General features: G+C 34.8%; 1 long non-coding RNA gene across 1 annotated transcript in view; it reads right to left on the reverse strand.

Moving 5' to 3' along the window:
* Positions 1-14,883: 14,883 nt before the first annotated feature.
* The window catches only part of LOC141381163 (uncharacterized), a 40,475-nt gene continuing 40,223 nt past the window's right edge, over positions 14,884-15,135 (reverse strand). The window contains exon 5 of the long non-coding RNA XR_015480555.1: positions 14,884-15,025. This is a non-coding gene — a long non-coding RNA (uncharacterized LOC141381163). The remainder of the gene's footprint in view (positions 15,026-15,135) is intronic.

The raw sequence follows: 15,135 nt of genomic DNA on the forward strand, positions 1-15,135 counted from the left end.
TGATGATATTGAAACAACAGATCATTTGTTTTTTCACTGTATGTTTGTGGATGCATTATGGATGCTTCAGATTCCACACCTCAGGATCTTTAAGGGATTTTATATATGAAAGAATCTCATTATAAAAAGCACAAAACATTAGTTTCACCTTCAAATATTTTGATTTATGTATGAAAAATTTTCCAGGCATAAGGATGTTGTTGATTAGGAAGGCGTCTTCCTTACTGTCCATTACAAGTCCGTAAATGACAATTGATATCGATTACATTAAGATAATGTTACATGTGATTGTTTTATTTTTGTTTCTATATTGCAGTTTTTTTTCTCTGTTTCCTGATTTCTTTTGTTTGCAGATTGGTGCCACCTGATTCCAATCTGCGTAGCTAATTTCTATTACAATAAGCTGAGCTATATTGACTGGCTGCAGCCACCAAGAAGGCAAAGAGGGGAGATAACATGTCTCACTTGAGCTGCGCCAGTCCCAGATACAAGGTGCTTGTGACTCGTGTGCCACTTTTTAAATTTGTTTTATTTTTATTATTTTTTTATATATAGTTGAAGTCAGAATTATTAGCCTCCCTGAATTATTCGCCCCTCTGTTTATTTTTCCCCAATTTCTGTTTAACAGAGAGATTTTTTTTCAACACATTTCTAAACATAATAGCTTTAATAACTACACTGTAAAAAATTGCTGTTAAAAAACGGTCAGATTCTACGGTAAAATAATGTTTTTTCACTAAAACAGTAATATTCTGTTAAAAACAATGCTTTCTGGGTAACATTTTTGTTTTCGAGAAAGTAACCAACTGCAGAAAACTGTGAGCTAACAGAGTTCAGATTCGATGTTTTAAAGTCTGTGTTTGAAATCACACTTTGTGTCCTTGTTCACTATTTCATACACTAGTTAACTAATATAGTTCACCTGACAGTTTTAATGAACACTAATGAGTGAATTCAGACACTGATGAACACCTGCTGTTAATAATTACAATTACTGAAGAAAATAAACAAGAAACACAAACAGTGACTTGAGTTACAACATTAAATAAAATCAAATAAAATAAAACAGCTTCAGTCTCAGCAGAGGATCATTAAACAACTCCACAAACAACAGCAGACACACACTTATTACTGACTGATTTGACTTCCATACTATTCACATTGAGATCCAACAGAAATTAAGGTGTTTTTTGTGTCACCGTAATGGAGTGAGGGGCTGGTTTAGTTGGGCTCTTCACCCTTGAACTGATTAATTCAGACTCTCCAATCACTATAATAAAGAGTTAACAAAATGCTTGTATTATAGCAGTCAAGTTGGAAAGTCAATAAATAGAGAAATATATTTGTCTTAAATTAGTTCTGATAAATGTTTTGGTATAAATCTGGAAGAAGGGCTTCATGCAATAGATTTTATGTTTAGTTGCAGGTATTAATTAAATTAATGAGAAGTGAAAACAGAAAGATACCTCAGTAATTACTTAACAGTTAAGAAATAACATACAAATACAATTCAGTTATGACAAATACACACTCAGACCTCATGGATCTGACCTTGTATCTCAACAATGGTAACATCTCAAATGTTTCATGCTGCAATGCATGCTGGGAGTGGCACGGTACAAATATCCCAGCATGCATTGCGGTATAAAAAAATGTTGTATAGTGGTCTAAGAGTTTTCTTTACTTGTGTTTGATTCTGCTGTTGTTTATGTTTAGACTTTCAGTTGCCTGTTTGTGAGTTAAACTGTTAATTTTGTTAGTCGTCACCATTATTGAGGTTCATCCGCTGATTATTGATGTCTCTTTGAGTGCGATATACAACATAGAGCAGTGTTATTGTCCAAGATATTCTTAAAAACTTCCAGAAATCGTTGCCATATATATACATAATGTGAAACAATAGATTTAACATTGAATGGGAACAGTAAATTTTATTATACTAAATGAGAACAGACTCTGCCATTTAATAGCAACTTGAACATCACCAGATCTTATTTTTTCAGATTTAGTTTTTTGGCTGGCTTGCCACAACAAAGGAGCTTTTTAAGCAAAGTTCTTAACAATTGCAGCAGCCAAGATATATAAATGTTAAAAATGACAGGGCTAAGAGCCCAACTAAAGAAAACTCTGTTCTCCATGATGGTGACGTAAAACTTTAACTTTTTCTCAAGAAGAACTTTAGTAAATGTTATACAAAAATACATGTATTAAGTAATAAGTGTAGCTGGTGATGATGTTTGTAGAGTTGTTTAATCATCCGCTGATCATTTAAATGATTTAATCATTTGTTGTTCTTTAGGTTATTTCATTATAAAGCTGTGACTAAAGTTTTGCATGTTCTGTTCTTGTTTTTTCCCTTCAGTATTTCTTCATTTGTTCATTGTTAATCCTCAATTATCATTTAATTAGTCAGTTAATTAATGAATTTACTTCAGCTTTGCTCCATGTTTCTTGAACACTCAGTAGTGTGGACACTTCAATAAAAACTGAAGTATATGCTCTGGGGTTTAAAGGGTTAAAGGTGTGAGAGGTAAAAACACAGTGTAAAAATGTATTTTAACAGTAATATACTGTTAATTTACACAACGGAAGTAGACTGTTAAAAAACAGTATATTGCTGGCAACCACAGCTGCCAGTAGATTACTGTTAAATCAAGGAAAAAACAGTATTTTACTGTAAAACCTGAAGCTAATTTCTTCTGTATGTCACCGGTGTGGAGGAGAGTAGAGCCAGTGTATGAGTTAAAGATGAACAATGAGCTGCTGATGTTATTTTGCATGTTTCTCTATTTAAAGAAAGCGGCTGTTTAGTGGCTGATGCAGTCAGAATCTCTCTGGTGATTCCAGATTTACATGTATGTGTGCTGTTGTGAAAAAAAAAGACATTAGAGTTAAACCAAACTTTTTTAATTAACTAAAATAAGTTATCATTATAAGTATGCTTCTAAGCATATATAGCACATTACTTCATAAACTCATTCAGCAGTTGACCAAGTTGAGGCAGTTGCTTTCAGTGAGCAAAATGAGTTCACTTGAGTATTGTGTAAATCAATGTAGTCCATGTATTTTTACAGCAACATACTGTAAAATAACAGTACATTGCTGGCAACTGCAGCTGCCAGTATTTTCCTGTTTTTTAACGGGACAATTTTTAACAGTGTAATCTTTAATAACTGATTTATTTTATCTTTGCCATGATGACAGTAAATAATATTTGACTAGATATTTTTCAAGACACTTCTATACAGCCTAAAGTGACATTTAAATGCTTAACTAGGTTAATTAGGTTAACTAGGCAGGTTAGGCTAATTAGGCAAGTTATTTTATAACAGTGGTTTGTTCTGTAGACTATCGAAAAAAATTTTACCTTAAAGGGGCTAAAAATGTTGTCCCTAAAATGGTGTCTAAAAAATTAAAAACTGTTTTTATTCTAGCTGAAATAAAACAAATAAGAATTTTTTGAGAAGAAAAAATATTATCAGACATACTGTAAAAAATTCCTTGCTCTGTTAAACATCATTTTGAAAATATTTAAAAGGGGCTAATAATTCTGACTTCAACTGTATATTCATTTTTTTCTTTTATAATGTGAATTATTTTGACGGTATGAGTAAGGTGGGGAGTGTCTTTTTAATTTTAAAATCCTTTTTGTCCTTTTTTGGTGGGTAGGCGGGGAGAAAGTTGTTGTATTCTTTCTTTTAGGAATGTTTTTGTTAGGGAAGTTAGTTTGTCTTTAAATTGGTAATTTGTTTTTTTGTTTGTTATTTTGGACCCCCATATCCTGAAGTATTTTGGTTTTGTATTATGTTCTTTAAAACTTAAGATACATTTTTTTTCTTCTTTTGGATGACAAAATATATCAATGGTTGCCTGATGGTGATCAGAAAGTTAAGAAGGTGTTGTCTGATGATTCTGGGTCTGAAAGTGGTACTCTCTCCTCTCTTCATTTGTTCGTTCCTAGTTGTGCTTTACCCCTAGGTTTTTTTTTGTAGGAACATAATGATGAAAACAAAGTGCAATTAATCTTCTGTCTTTGATAGAAAAGTATAAATTACAGAAAACCCCCTAGTACTGTATATTTAGTTATGTATTTTTTTTGCGTATAATTGTTTTATGTAACATATTTTGTTCTTTTTTTTGCACCTGTTTCCTCTTTTTGTAATGTAAAGATGTACTGATAATGCCAAGTTGCTGTACATTATGTTCAATAAAAATAAATAACTTTAAAAATGAAGTGACCTGACAGAAGATGGCACCATAACACATGTGTCCATCTCTAAACAGAGTTTCTTATGGTCCTCTATGCTTTTACCCACGAGCATCTCTAGTATTTTCAGTACCACATAGTTTACAATGTCCAAGTGTGACTCAGGCTCCATTTGTTGATGCCGGGATCTCATATGGCACTTGAACATTGGCAAGGCTGGATAGGTCAACACTGACTGTGACTTTCCGAATGGAAAAATAATTATTGTAATCACACTGCCAACATGTTGTATGCAAAAACTGACAAGATAATGAGGAAGCGTATATTGGCCTATGTACAATATGCAAACAGACACACACTTGGTGAATATAACGCACACAATTGCCAGTGGTTGCTTCGAAAGTGCTTTTTAAAAGATGATTTTGTTTGTTATATCGTCACTAAAAGCACATTTTAGCCTTGAAAGAAAATTTTGTGTCATCTTTTAAGTGTAAAAGTTAATATGGAAGTACAACATTATGCTGCAAAGTAAACTGCTAAGAAAAACATTTTATTATTTTAATGATGCAGGAGATTAATTAATTAAATCATTAATTCATTCATTTTCCTTTGCCTTAGTTCCTTATTTATCAGGGGTCACCACAGTGGAATGAACCACCAACTAAGCATATGTTTTACACAGCGGATGCCCTTCTAGCCGCAACCCAGTACTGGGAAATATCCATACACAATTTTTCACACACATACACTACAGCCAATTTAGTTTATTCAATTCACCTACAGCACACGTCTTTGGACTGTGGGGGAAACCGGAGCACACGGAGGAAACCCACCCCAACACAGGGAAAACATGCAAACTCCACACAGAAATGCTGACCCAGCCGAGCCTCGAATCAGCAACCGTCTTGCTGTAAGGCGACAGTGCTAACCACTGAGCCAACATGCCACCCTAATTCTTCATTTAAATGTAAAAATGTTAAAAGTAAACCCAACATAACCTTTAAAAATGTGAAATAATATATACAGGGTTCATACTTTTTTTTACTGCTAAAATTCCATGATCTTTCCATGACTTTTCCAGGACTTTCAAGTAAATTTTTATACGAAATGTCTATGTATACATGGTAAATAATAATAAAGAACAATGCATGTTTAAATGTATTATAGCATATCATCAAAAACACACGACAATCTATTTAGTTTGAATACATTTTTTTTTATATCTATTGTATGTGAGATTTATTTAGATAATGCTTGCACATGGCGGTTCTTTCCTGCTGTGGCATCTCTGAAATTGAGTCGAAGAAAAATGAATAAATGAATGTTTACACAGCAATCATAATGTGAGACCATGCTTTTGGCCAAAGACAGAAAAGAAGTAAAGAAAACTAACCTATATTCAAGTTTACAGGTATCTGTTAAACTAATTTCCATGACTTTACCAAAACTATGTGGGTTTTTCTGTTTTTCCAGAAACTTGTCCAGGCCTAGAAAATGCCATGTCAAAATTCAATGACTTTTCCAGGTTTTCCATATCCGTATGAACACTGTATATAATATTAAAGTGTTTAAAACTGTATAATTATGAATTATCACATAAATGAAAGGAAGGTGTTTTATTTAGCACAAATTCATTCATTCATTTGATCTGAAGAATCAGCAAACACTAACATGTCAAATTCATTCAAATAAGTGCTGCTGTTTTTATCTTTTGGTTCATTGGAAAATCCTCAAAAAAGATTTACAAACGTAACTGTTTTCAGCACTAATAATAATAAATTAGAGTGCCAAATCAATATTTTAAAATGATTTCTGAAGGTTAATGCGACTTATTGTGAATAAGTTGCAGAAGTGCAGAAACTTAAAAACAGCTCATTTAAATTGTAACAACTGAACATATCCACTTGCAAAATTTCTCATGCAATATTTCTACATCAGACCTTACATCAAACTACAAACAGACCTTACTCAACTCTGAAAACTGGACTGATACATTTTCAACTTACTAAAACTTCTATGTTAAGCTGCTTTGACACGGTGTACATTGTAAAAGCGCTATAGAAATAAAGATGAATTGAACTTAACATCCTTAAATCTGCATATTTATATAGGATATATAATATTTGGCACTTTAATTTAAACTTTCTCTGTTTTTGCATGACAAGGGACATCATTTTCATATGTGAAATATTTCATATCCAAAATATTATCGTTTAAGTAACCAATTTAATAAAATTGTAAATAAAATAATTTAAAGATATTAAAATTGTAATACATTCAGATGATTAAATAAGATGTTACCAATTAAAGGAAATTAGTGGTAAACAAACTGACAAAAAAGCATCTTAAATGGACACACTGAAAATGTATTTACGCAATCAGTTTATTATAGCATTAATGTTTTACATTGCAAAAAGGAAATTTCATCAGTTACATACAAAAATACACATAAAAAATGTGAAAAGTTAGAGAAAAATGCAATCATTTAAAAAGGGTTCCCAAACTTTTCAGCCTGTAACCCCCAAAGTAACAATGTCAGTGACTTGCGACCCCCAATATCCTCTGAGGTGGTTATAAATCTATAAATCTTGCACACAACTGCGCACATACCAATAGGCCCAAGTCTATATCGATTAATTTTGGAGAACGCCACTTGGAGACCATCCTCCATGTTCAGCTGTATTCATTTTTAATGTACGCAAGTGCCGTAAAGATGTCAGAAAGTTTAACCTGGTGTCATAAAATCAATGTGCTGCATATGGCACTAACGCTGTGTCTTTTATATAATGTAATTGCCCAGGGCTCGCAAAAAAAAAATCTTTTGAAAGGCTGATGGCTTTTTATTTGCATGTTGTTTTATAATGTTTAATATTAACATGTTAACAATGTTACTAATAACTACTATTTTGCTCTCCAGTAGGAGTATTGATAAAATATGGTAATTCTAATAGGTGAATAAAATAAATTAGAATTTTGGAAATTGCCAAGCGACTCCTTCTCATTGTCCTATGACCCCCAGACGGGGTCCCGACCCCCACTTTGGGGACCACTGATTTAAAATATTAAACTGCTAGTAGGTGGTAGAAAGTGACTTAGTTATTGAGAGAGTCATTTATTACTAACCCTTATGTCGTTTCATTCTCTTGAGACCTTCATTCATTTTCAGAATACAAATAAATGTATTTTAGATGGAATCCTGGAGCTCTCTGATCCTCTATAGACAGCAGCGTTCCAGTGATATCCAGAAATGTAGATAAATATTGCAAACAGGCAAAAAAAAAAAGAGAAATATCATACGTTTTTGTATGATAAAATGTTGTATTTAATCAGGCAAATTACTTAAGAACAAATCTCTCTATAACAATCTTAAGAATAGCAGATATGAATAGAATTGAAGTTCTGGTGTCTTTAAGAGCTGCTGAGATGAAGAGATTTATGTCTCAAAACATGAGAAAAAAATAATTTTAAGAACACAGCCTCTTTAAATTTTTACTGAATTTGAAATCTACAGACACAAATTAAAAAGGGGCTAAAAAAAAAACATTTTGGATCTTTTACATCAGGGTTCCCAAACTTTTCAGCCCACGACCCCCAAAATGACAATGCCAGTGACTCGCGACCCCCAATATCCTCTAAGGTGGTTATAAATACAGAAACCTTGCATGCAATGGCACACACACACACACACACACACACACACACACACACACACACACACACACACACACACACACCAATAGACCCAAGTATATTCTTCATTTAATTTTTTAAATGTATGTGAGTGCTGTAAATGGGCAAGAAAGTTTAAAATCAATCTGCTGCATCTGACGTGCTATTGCTGTGTCTTTAATATTATGTAATTACCCCAAGAAGTGCTCATTATACACACAATAAGTGCTAATTGTACAAAGAAACGGTTTGTGCTCAGAGAATTAAGCGTTCTAGTTAAGAGGGAGAAGTGTTTTTTTGTTGTGTTTTTTGTTTTTGAGAGAGAGAGAAAAAGTGTTTCTACAGGTGGTTTGTTAAGCCCACTCACCTGAGTGAAGCAGGTTTTTTATATGGAGTGATTGTAAGAAAGTGTCTGGTGCAAAAACTGGTGCAAGTGTCAGTTAAAATGACAGAGAGATGAGAGAGTGTGTTTTCTACAGGTGGTTTGTCAAGCCCACTCACCTGTGTGAGGCACACTCAGAATTAATAATGTTTTGGGGTTGTCGTGTGGTGGGTAAAGAAGAGTGGGTCCTCGTGTATTTGGGTGGATATACAAAGCATGTGTTTGAAGTTGAAATATTAACATTATTGCAGATAAAAATAACACACAGCTATGCACTGTTAAATAGACAGGCACCAAAATGTGTGAATACCTTGTATACGGTAGTAGCCGGTTTTAACAGGATTTCTTCTAAAGCCAGGGTTGAGAGCGAGAGAGAGAGAGAGAGAGAGAGAGAGAGAGAGAGTGAGAGAGAGAGTGAGTGAGTGAGAGAGAGATAGAGAGAGAGAGAGAGAGAGAGACTAGCCTAAACAGAAATCTGTTCTGATCGTGTTTCATGAATGAGGCCCAAAGTGTTTCTAATGATAGCAGTCAGTCTCAGGGAAGCATAAAGTGTTTTACTGACCATGCTGCATCAGTCTCCAAAAAGCAGAATAAAGAAATTAACCCTACCAACTTCAATTTGACTTGTGATCATGTAGTCAACACTGTGAGCTATTAAAGGCATGCATGAATGGTTTAGTTATAAAACAAACATGACAGCTTTAAAGGAATAGTTCACCCAAAAATCTGCCATCATTTGGTCACTCTTGACTTGTTCAAAGCCTATTTCAGTTTCTTTCTTCTGTTAAACACTAAAAGAAGATACTCTTTCTATGAATAAATGATGTAGAAGCACTGTCCATGCATGTTTCCTCGTCGGTTAGAAACGCTATATTTTATTGCACAACAATTACCGGTAGTCTATCAGGGTTATTGGCTAAAAATAGAGAAATCACGGTTTAATTTGTAATTATTAGATTATTAAAAATTTCACCTCTCCTGCTGAGCATAATAAGCTGTTGAATGGTCAGCTTATGAGGCGGCAAGGCTAAGCTAGCTTCAATTTTGATTGATTTATTCTGGAATCGTTTGCCTGTTATGTTGTGAATATACCCCTGTAATGTATACTGCAATCCTTTATTGTCTGGCTTTCTCGGATATCTCACCTGTTTGCCAAAAATGACATTATATCCCTTGCAATGTCTGATACGGCGCTTACACATTGTAAAAGCTGTACCAGGCACGAAAGCTTGACAGGCGTAGCAACAGTAACTAAGGAGGGCGGGGCTTCGCGAAGAGTGAATTGAAGTCAGAATTATTAGCCCCCCTGATTATTTTCCCCAATTTCTGTTTAATGGAGAGAACATTTCTTCAACACATTTCTAAACATGATAGTCTTAATAACTCATTTCTAATAATATTTTGCAAGACACTCCTATAGAGGAATTACCAACCTACGTCACACATGACGTCACACGGGTTTCCTGTTGCAAAAAGAGACCGGTTGCAATAGCAAACATGTCGTGTTGTGCAATAGGTTGCCAAATTTGAATGTCCAAAAATAAAAAACTTAAATTTTACCGTACACCATACTGCTTTTAAAGCCAATCGCAGACGTTTTTAGCTGAAAGAGAGATAAATGGAGTAAGGACCTAATAAAAAATGCTCAACGCTGCAGTTCATTCATTCATTTTCTTTCCAGGTTAGTCCCTTTATTAATCCGGGGTCATCACAGCAGAATGAACCGCGGATTATCCAGCATGTTTTTTTTTTTTTACGCAGCGAATGCCCCTCCAGCCACAACCCATCACTGGGAAACATCCACACACACACACACTCATACACTTCGCACAATTTAGCCTACCCAATTCACCTGTACCGCATGTCTTTGGACTGTGGGGGGAACACCCGGAGGAAACCCACGAGAACATGCAAACTCCGCACAGAAATGCCAACTGACCCAGCCGAGGCTTAAACCAGCGACTTTCTTGCTGCCTCGACTCTGCAGCTCTCATTTAATATTAGGTAAGTTCACGCTATGCTGAATCATACACATTACTCATTTCGCACTGTAGCAATGATTTCAGAAAAACAGTTAAATGTGGTTAATTAAACAGCGAACACTGAATGCTAAAAATGTAAGTTCAAAGTTTCGAATCTGGTAATCATGAAACATTATTTCTTGCACATGACCACACAGAAAAAAATTGTAGGCATCCAAAGACTTGTAGGCCTTTAACTTCTCTTCAGTTTCAATGAGATAGTTGTATGAACGCTGCTCACTTTAACGTTAATTTTGCAGAATAACTGTGCTTATCACTTATCAAATTATTAATACGCTAAAAGCTTTATGTGAATAATATATTTAATATGTAATCGATATAGTTTATGTCTAATGCAACAACAAAATCTGTACTGCATCGGAAGTCCTTCCCTCGCTGTAAATGCTAGCGCTTCCCGTTTTTTTTTTTCTGCAACCTTACTACGCACGTACCCTGAATGTTTACAAACTGGTAATTCGTCTATACAGCTTAAAGTGACTTTTAAAGGCTCACTAGATTAATTAGATTAACTAGCAGGTTAAAGTAATTAGTCAAGTTATTGTATAACGATGGTTTGTTCTGGAGACTATCGAAAAAAAAAATCTTAAAGGAGCTAATAGTTTTGACCCTAAAATGTTTTTAAAAAAATTAAAAACTGCTTTTATTGTAGACGAAATAAAACAAAGAAGACTTTCCCTAGAAGAAAAAATATTATCAGACATACTGTGAAAATTTCCTTGCTCTGTTAAACATAATTTGGGAGATATTTAAAAAAGAAAAACTAATTCAACTGTATATATTTCAAAATTGTGATTTTTAGGAGAACTATCACTTGCTCAAAACATATTTTTGCTGCTTGTTCAAACTAATTTAAAAGGAGCTGAATTAGCACAATTCTTGAATTTTAGGCACAACCTAATTGTTTTATGTTCAACCAACTTAAAATGGTAAAAACCATTAACTTAATAACTTTGAATTGGGTGTACATAAAGGGATGCTGTGGAACCCAGCATTTTTACAGTGCCTTAAAATCAAGTTATTACACCAAACCGACTTAAAACTTGAATTTAAACCAACTTGTATTTTAAAGAAATTAAGTTCAATGAAAATAAAAATGTATTGCTATGACTTGTTCTAAAAACACTATACCTTAGTCACTAATTTAGTATGTAATATAAGCACTTGCACATTAAACGTGCATGTTAATTATGCTATTGTTATGCAATGACATCATTCATGCGATATCATATTGTGTCTACGTGATCGCATGCAAAGCCTCATATCATCACAAATAGACCAGTGGATGAAATAAATCATTCTAAGTGCACGGGTGAAATAACAGATGCCGTTTTCCACCAGCCCGATCTGTTGCTGCAGATGTTTTGGAACGGGACCCCATACTTGTTTGCTGCAGGGCTCATGTGTGCCATTTAAAAATCTATCTGAGGAAAATGCCGAGGAGACTTCGGGAAGCTCTTGGGTGTGAGAGATCGGTTTTCCAAAGGGCCTTGATGCCAAATGCCACAAACGCAAACAAGACGCTGCCAAAATGCATACAGTATGGATCATGAGCACAAATACACTGGCATAAAGGAGAATTTAGAGTGCAGCAAAAATACTGTAGCGGACGAACAGGGTTAGTAGATCAACATGCAGAGTGATATCAATTTCATGGGTTCAATCCTTAAGAAACATGTCATTTTAAAATCAAACCAAGTGTGCTTCAGGGGTAGTTAATGTGTTGGTTTTCTTTGGGTAAGGGATTCATAAAGACAAACAGTGAAATCTTAAATCCAAGGCGCTCGAAAAGTAAAAAGGCTCTATTACTATTCAATAAAACAGCACCTACATGTTTCATTAAAAGTTGCCTTCATCAGAGTAGTAAGATTTAGCTGTTTATAAACATGTCCTTCCATTTGAACAGTTAAAAAATTGATGAGCCATTAGATTAGGGCATAAATGACAAACTGCAGGGTTTTAGTTGTAGTTTTGGGGCACACTAGTTTTATAGATATCCCTAAGTTTAACATTTTATCAGCTTAGAATTATAAGGCTCTATCTGGCATTTTTGTCAAAATTTAGCTAATGTCATATTCTTATTAAATGACAACTTATTTACATGATGTGATGTTTTTGTATAAGTTGTTTACATTATAAGACTTTTTATTTAAAAAAACAAAATCTCCGTTTTTTTCGGTCTCCAGAGGTACTCGTCAAGGATGACCATTGTCCCCCCTTTTGTTTACCATAATATTAGAGTCTCTAGCCATTATGATTCGGGCAGACACAAACATTAGAGGTGTTTGGGGTGGGGGGGTGGGGGGGGGGATAAAAGACAGTAAGTCACACAAATTGATGTTGTTTGCAGATGATATCTTATTACTATCCTATGACCCACTCAAATCTTTACCTCCAATAATGAAAAGAATGCAACAGTATTCAGACGTATCAGGATATAAAATAAATTGGGAAAAATCTGAGGCTTTGCCAGTATCCAAAACCTGTCATTCACATGTAGAAACACAATTTGGCTTTAAGTAGCTTCCAAAAGAAATGAAATATTTAGGGATAAAATTGACTCAGAATTTAAATGAAATAATGATGTTAAAATATGATCAATTGCTGACGAAGATAAAACATAATATTGAAGATATAACATAATATTGATAAATGGAAACAGCTGAAGCTCCACAATTTAATGATGTATCAATGATGATACCTATGAATATCCCAGATTCTATTTTCAAAAGATATGATATGATGATAAAGGACTTTTGATCAAAATGAGTAAACTTTGCTCCTCAAGAGATAGGGGAGGCCTTGGATTGCCTGATGTAAGGATGTCCAACCTTTCATTTGAAATGACCAAGTTGGCCAAGCACTAGGGAGAGACAGATTCAGAGCTGGATTGGATAGTTGGCCATACATGGGTGTATGGCCATACATGATAAATGTGCTATATAAATACACATTATGTTACATTATATTACTGACACTAAAGCAGGTCGTACACCAGAAGCACCACTCGGCGACGCGCCACGCAACGCCAGGCAGCGCCATGCATTTTAGAATTCCAAACAGGTTTCTATCAGGGTACACACACCGGTGTCGCAAGTCGGCGGCTGTCAGCGCCGCCCAGCCATGACTCAGGGAGCAGTTCATATTTCAGCCACGCCACAGAGGGCCATCTGATTAGTTTCATGTTAAATATCAAGCGAATGTGCGCGTTTGGTGTGTGATACTTTAAACTGTCATGTGCGCGCCGTGTTGCGGCGCTGAGCGGCGCTTCTGGTGTGCGACCTGCTTTACATCTAAAAAACATTCAGATTTCACAAGGACTTTAAAAAAATTGTGAAAACCTGATTAATTTTTTAAAAATAAGTAACATAAAACCCTTTTTGTCATTCATTACAGTGTATATAGAAGATTTTTTTTATAATAATTTTTTTGGGGTTTTCACCTTTAATTGAGATAGGATAATGGAGATTTCAGACAGGAAATTACTAGGAGTAGAGAGAGGGGAAGGGTTGGCAAACGGTCTTGAGCCGGGAATCGAACTCAGGTCGCCATGAACACCATGGTGCAATATACAGCGCACTTAACCACTAGGCTATTGGCGCTGACAAATACACATTTCTATTGTAAAAAGTAGTAGTAAAAAGTAGTAGTAAAGTAGCGAAAAGAAATAACGTATATGAAAGAAAACAAAACTAATTAGTTTACAAATGAAGTTAAGTGTAATAAAATGACACAGGAAAAAAATACTGAACCAATGAAGAAAGGGAGGTGTAAAAAGGCAGTGATAGCCCAGACAGCAGCTGAAATCTCTCAGTAGTTATTCAGCAACCCTGTCCCAAGTCCAATATCTACAATATGAAGATGATGAAGATGAAACCAGGGTGGACATTTTAGCAAGAAAATGATCTAAAACACAGCCAAGGAAACTCTCAAATGCTTTCTGAGAAAGAAAGTCAAGCTGTAAAATTTCCCAGCCAGTCACCTGACTTGAATCCAATATGAAATACAGAATAAAGATTAGATTTGATAGACGAATACCACAGAACCATCAAGATTTTTACACTTATTTAAATACACTTCAACAGAGATTTTCATTTCTAATTTACAACAACCTTTTTTGTTTGTTTGTTTGTTTCATTGCTGAGCTACAAAAAAAGCCAACTGAAGTTGAATGCTTCATTTAAATGTAAATTGAACATACGTAAATAAATGCTTTGTTATGCAGAAGACATCAGTGAGCAAAAATATTTTTTTTGTAATATATTTTATACATTTTTGTTTTATTTTTATGTTTGTATTGTTTGTGTTTTCCTGAATCCTAAAAACATACCTCAGATTAAAAAACCATTAAGCAGAACAACAGTTTTCAGTATTGCTAATAACAAGAGCTTCACCCATTCACCAAACAAAACAGATTTCTGAATGCTTCCCTGACACTGCAGACTGCTGATGCTGTCTGTACGGTATTTTATTGTCCGATTCTCTTTTTGGGAGTTTTGTGTTTGCATGTATGCACAACATGTGAGTGTGTATTCTCTGAGGTGCTGCTCTACTAACTCTCTCATTACTCATTTTGATCAGCACACCTGGGCAGCGGCGAAAATAAACGACACACTTTCCCCTGTGCGCAATCCCCCTGCTCTCTTCTGGATCCAATGCATCTGGTCCTCTGCAGTTACATGTTCATTTTCTGTTGCTTCTGTCTGTTCTGTTGGCGCATCCTCATCTCTAACATTAGGCATATTAGGGGCTATAATTAGACCTCACCACATCTGCTGCATCAGGATTGACTGTTTATGTCTTGAGTCGATTAATGGACACACACACACACATAAGCA

The sequence above is a fragment of the Danio rerio genome, chromosome 3 (genome assembly GCF_052040795.2).
Source record: "Danio rerio strain M-AB ecotype USA chromosome 3, GRCz13ab, whole genome shotgun sequence".
NCBI classification, from domain to species: domain Eukaryota; kingdom Metazoa; phylum Chordata; class Actinopteri; order Cypriniformes; family Danionidae; genus Danio; species Danio rerio.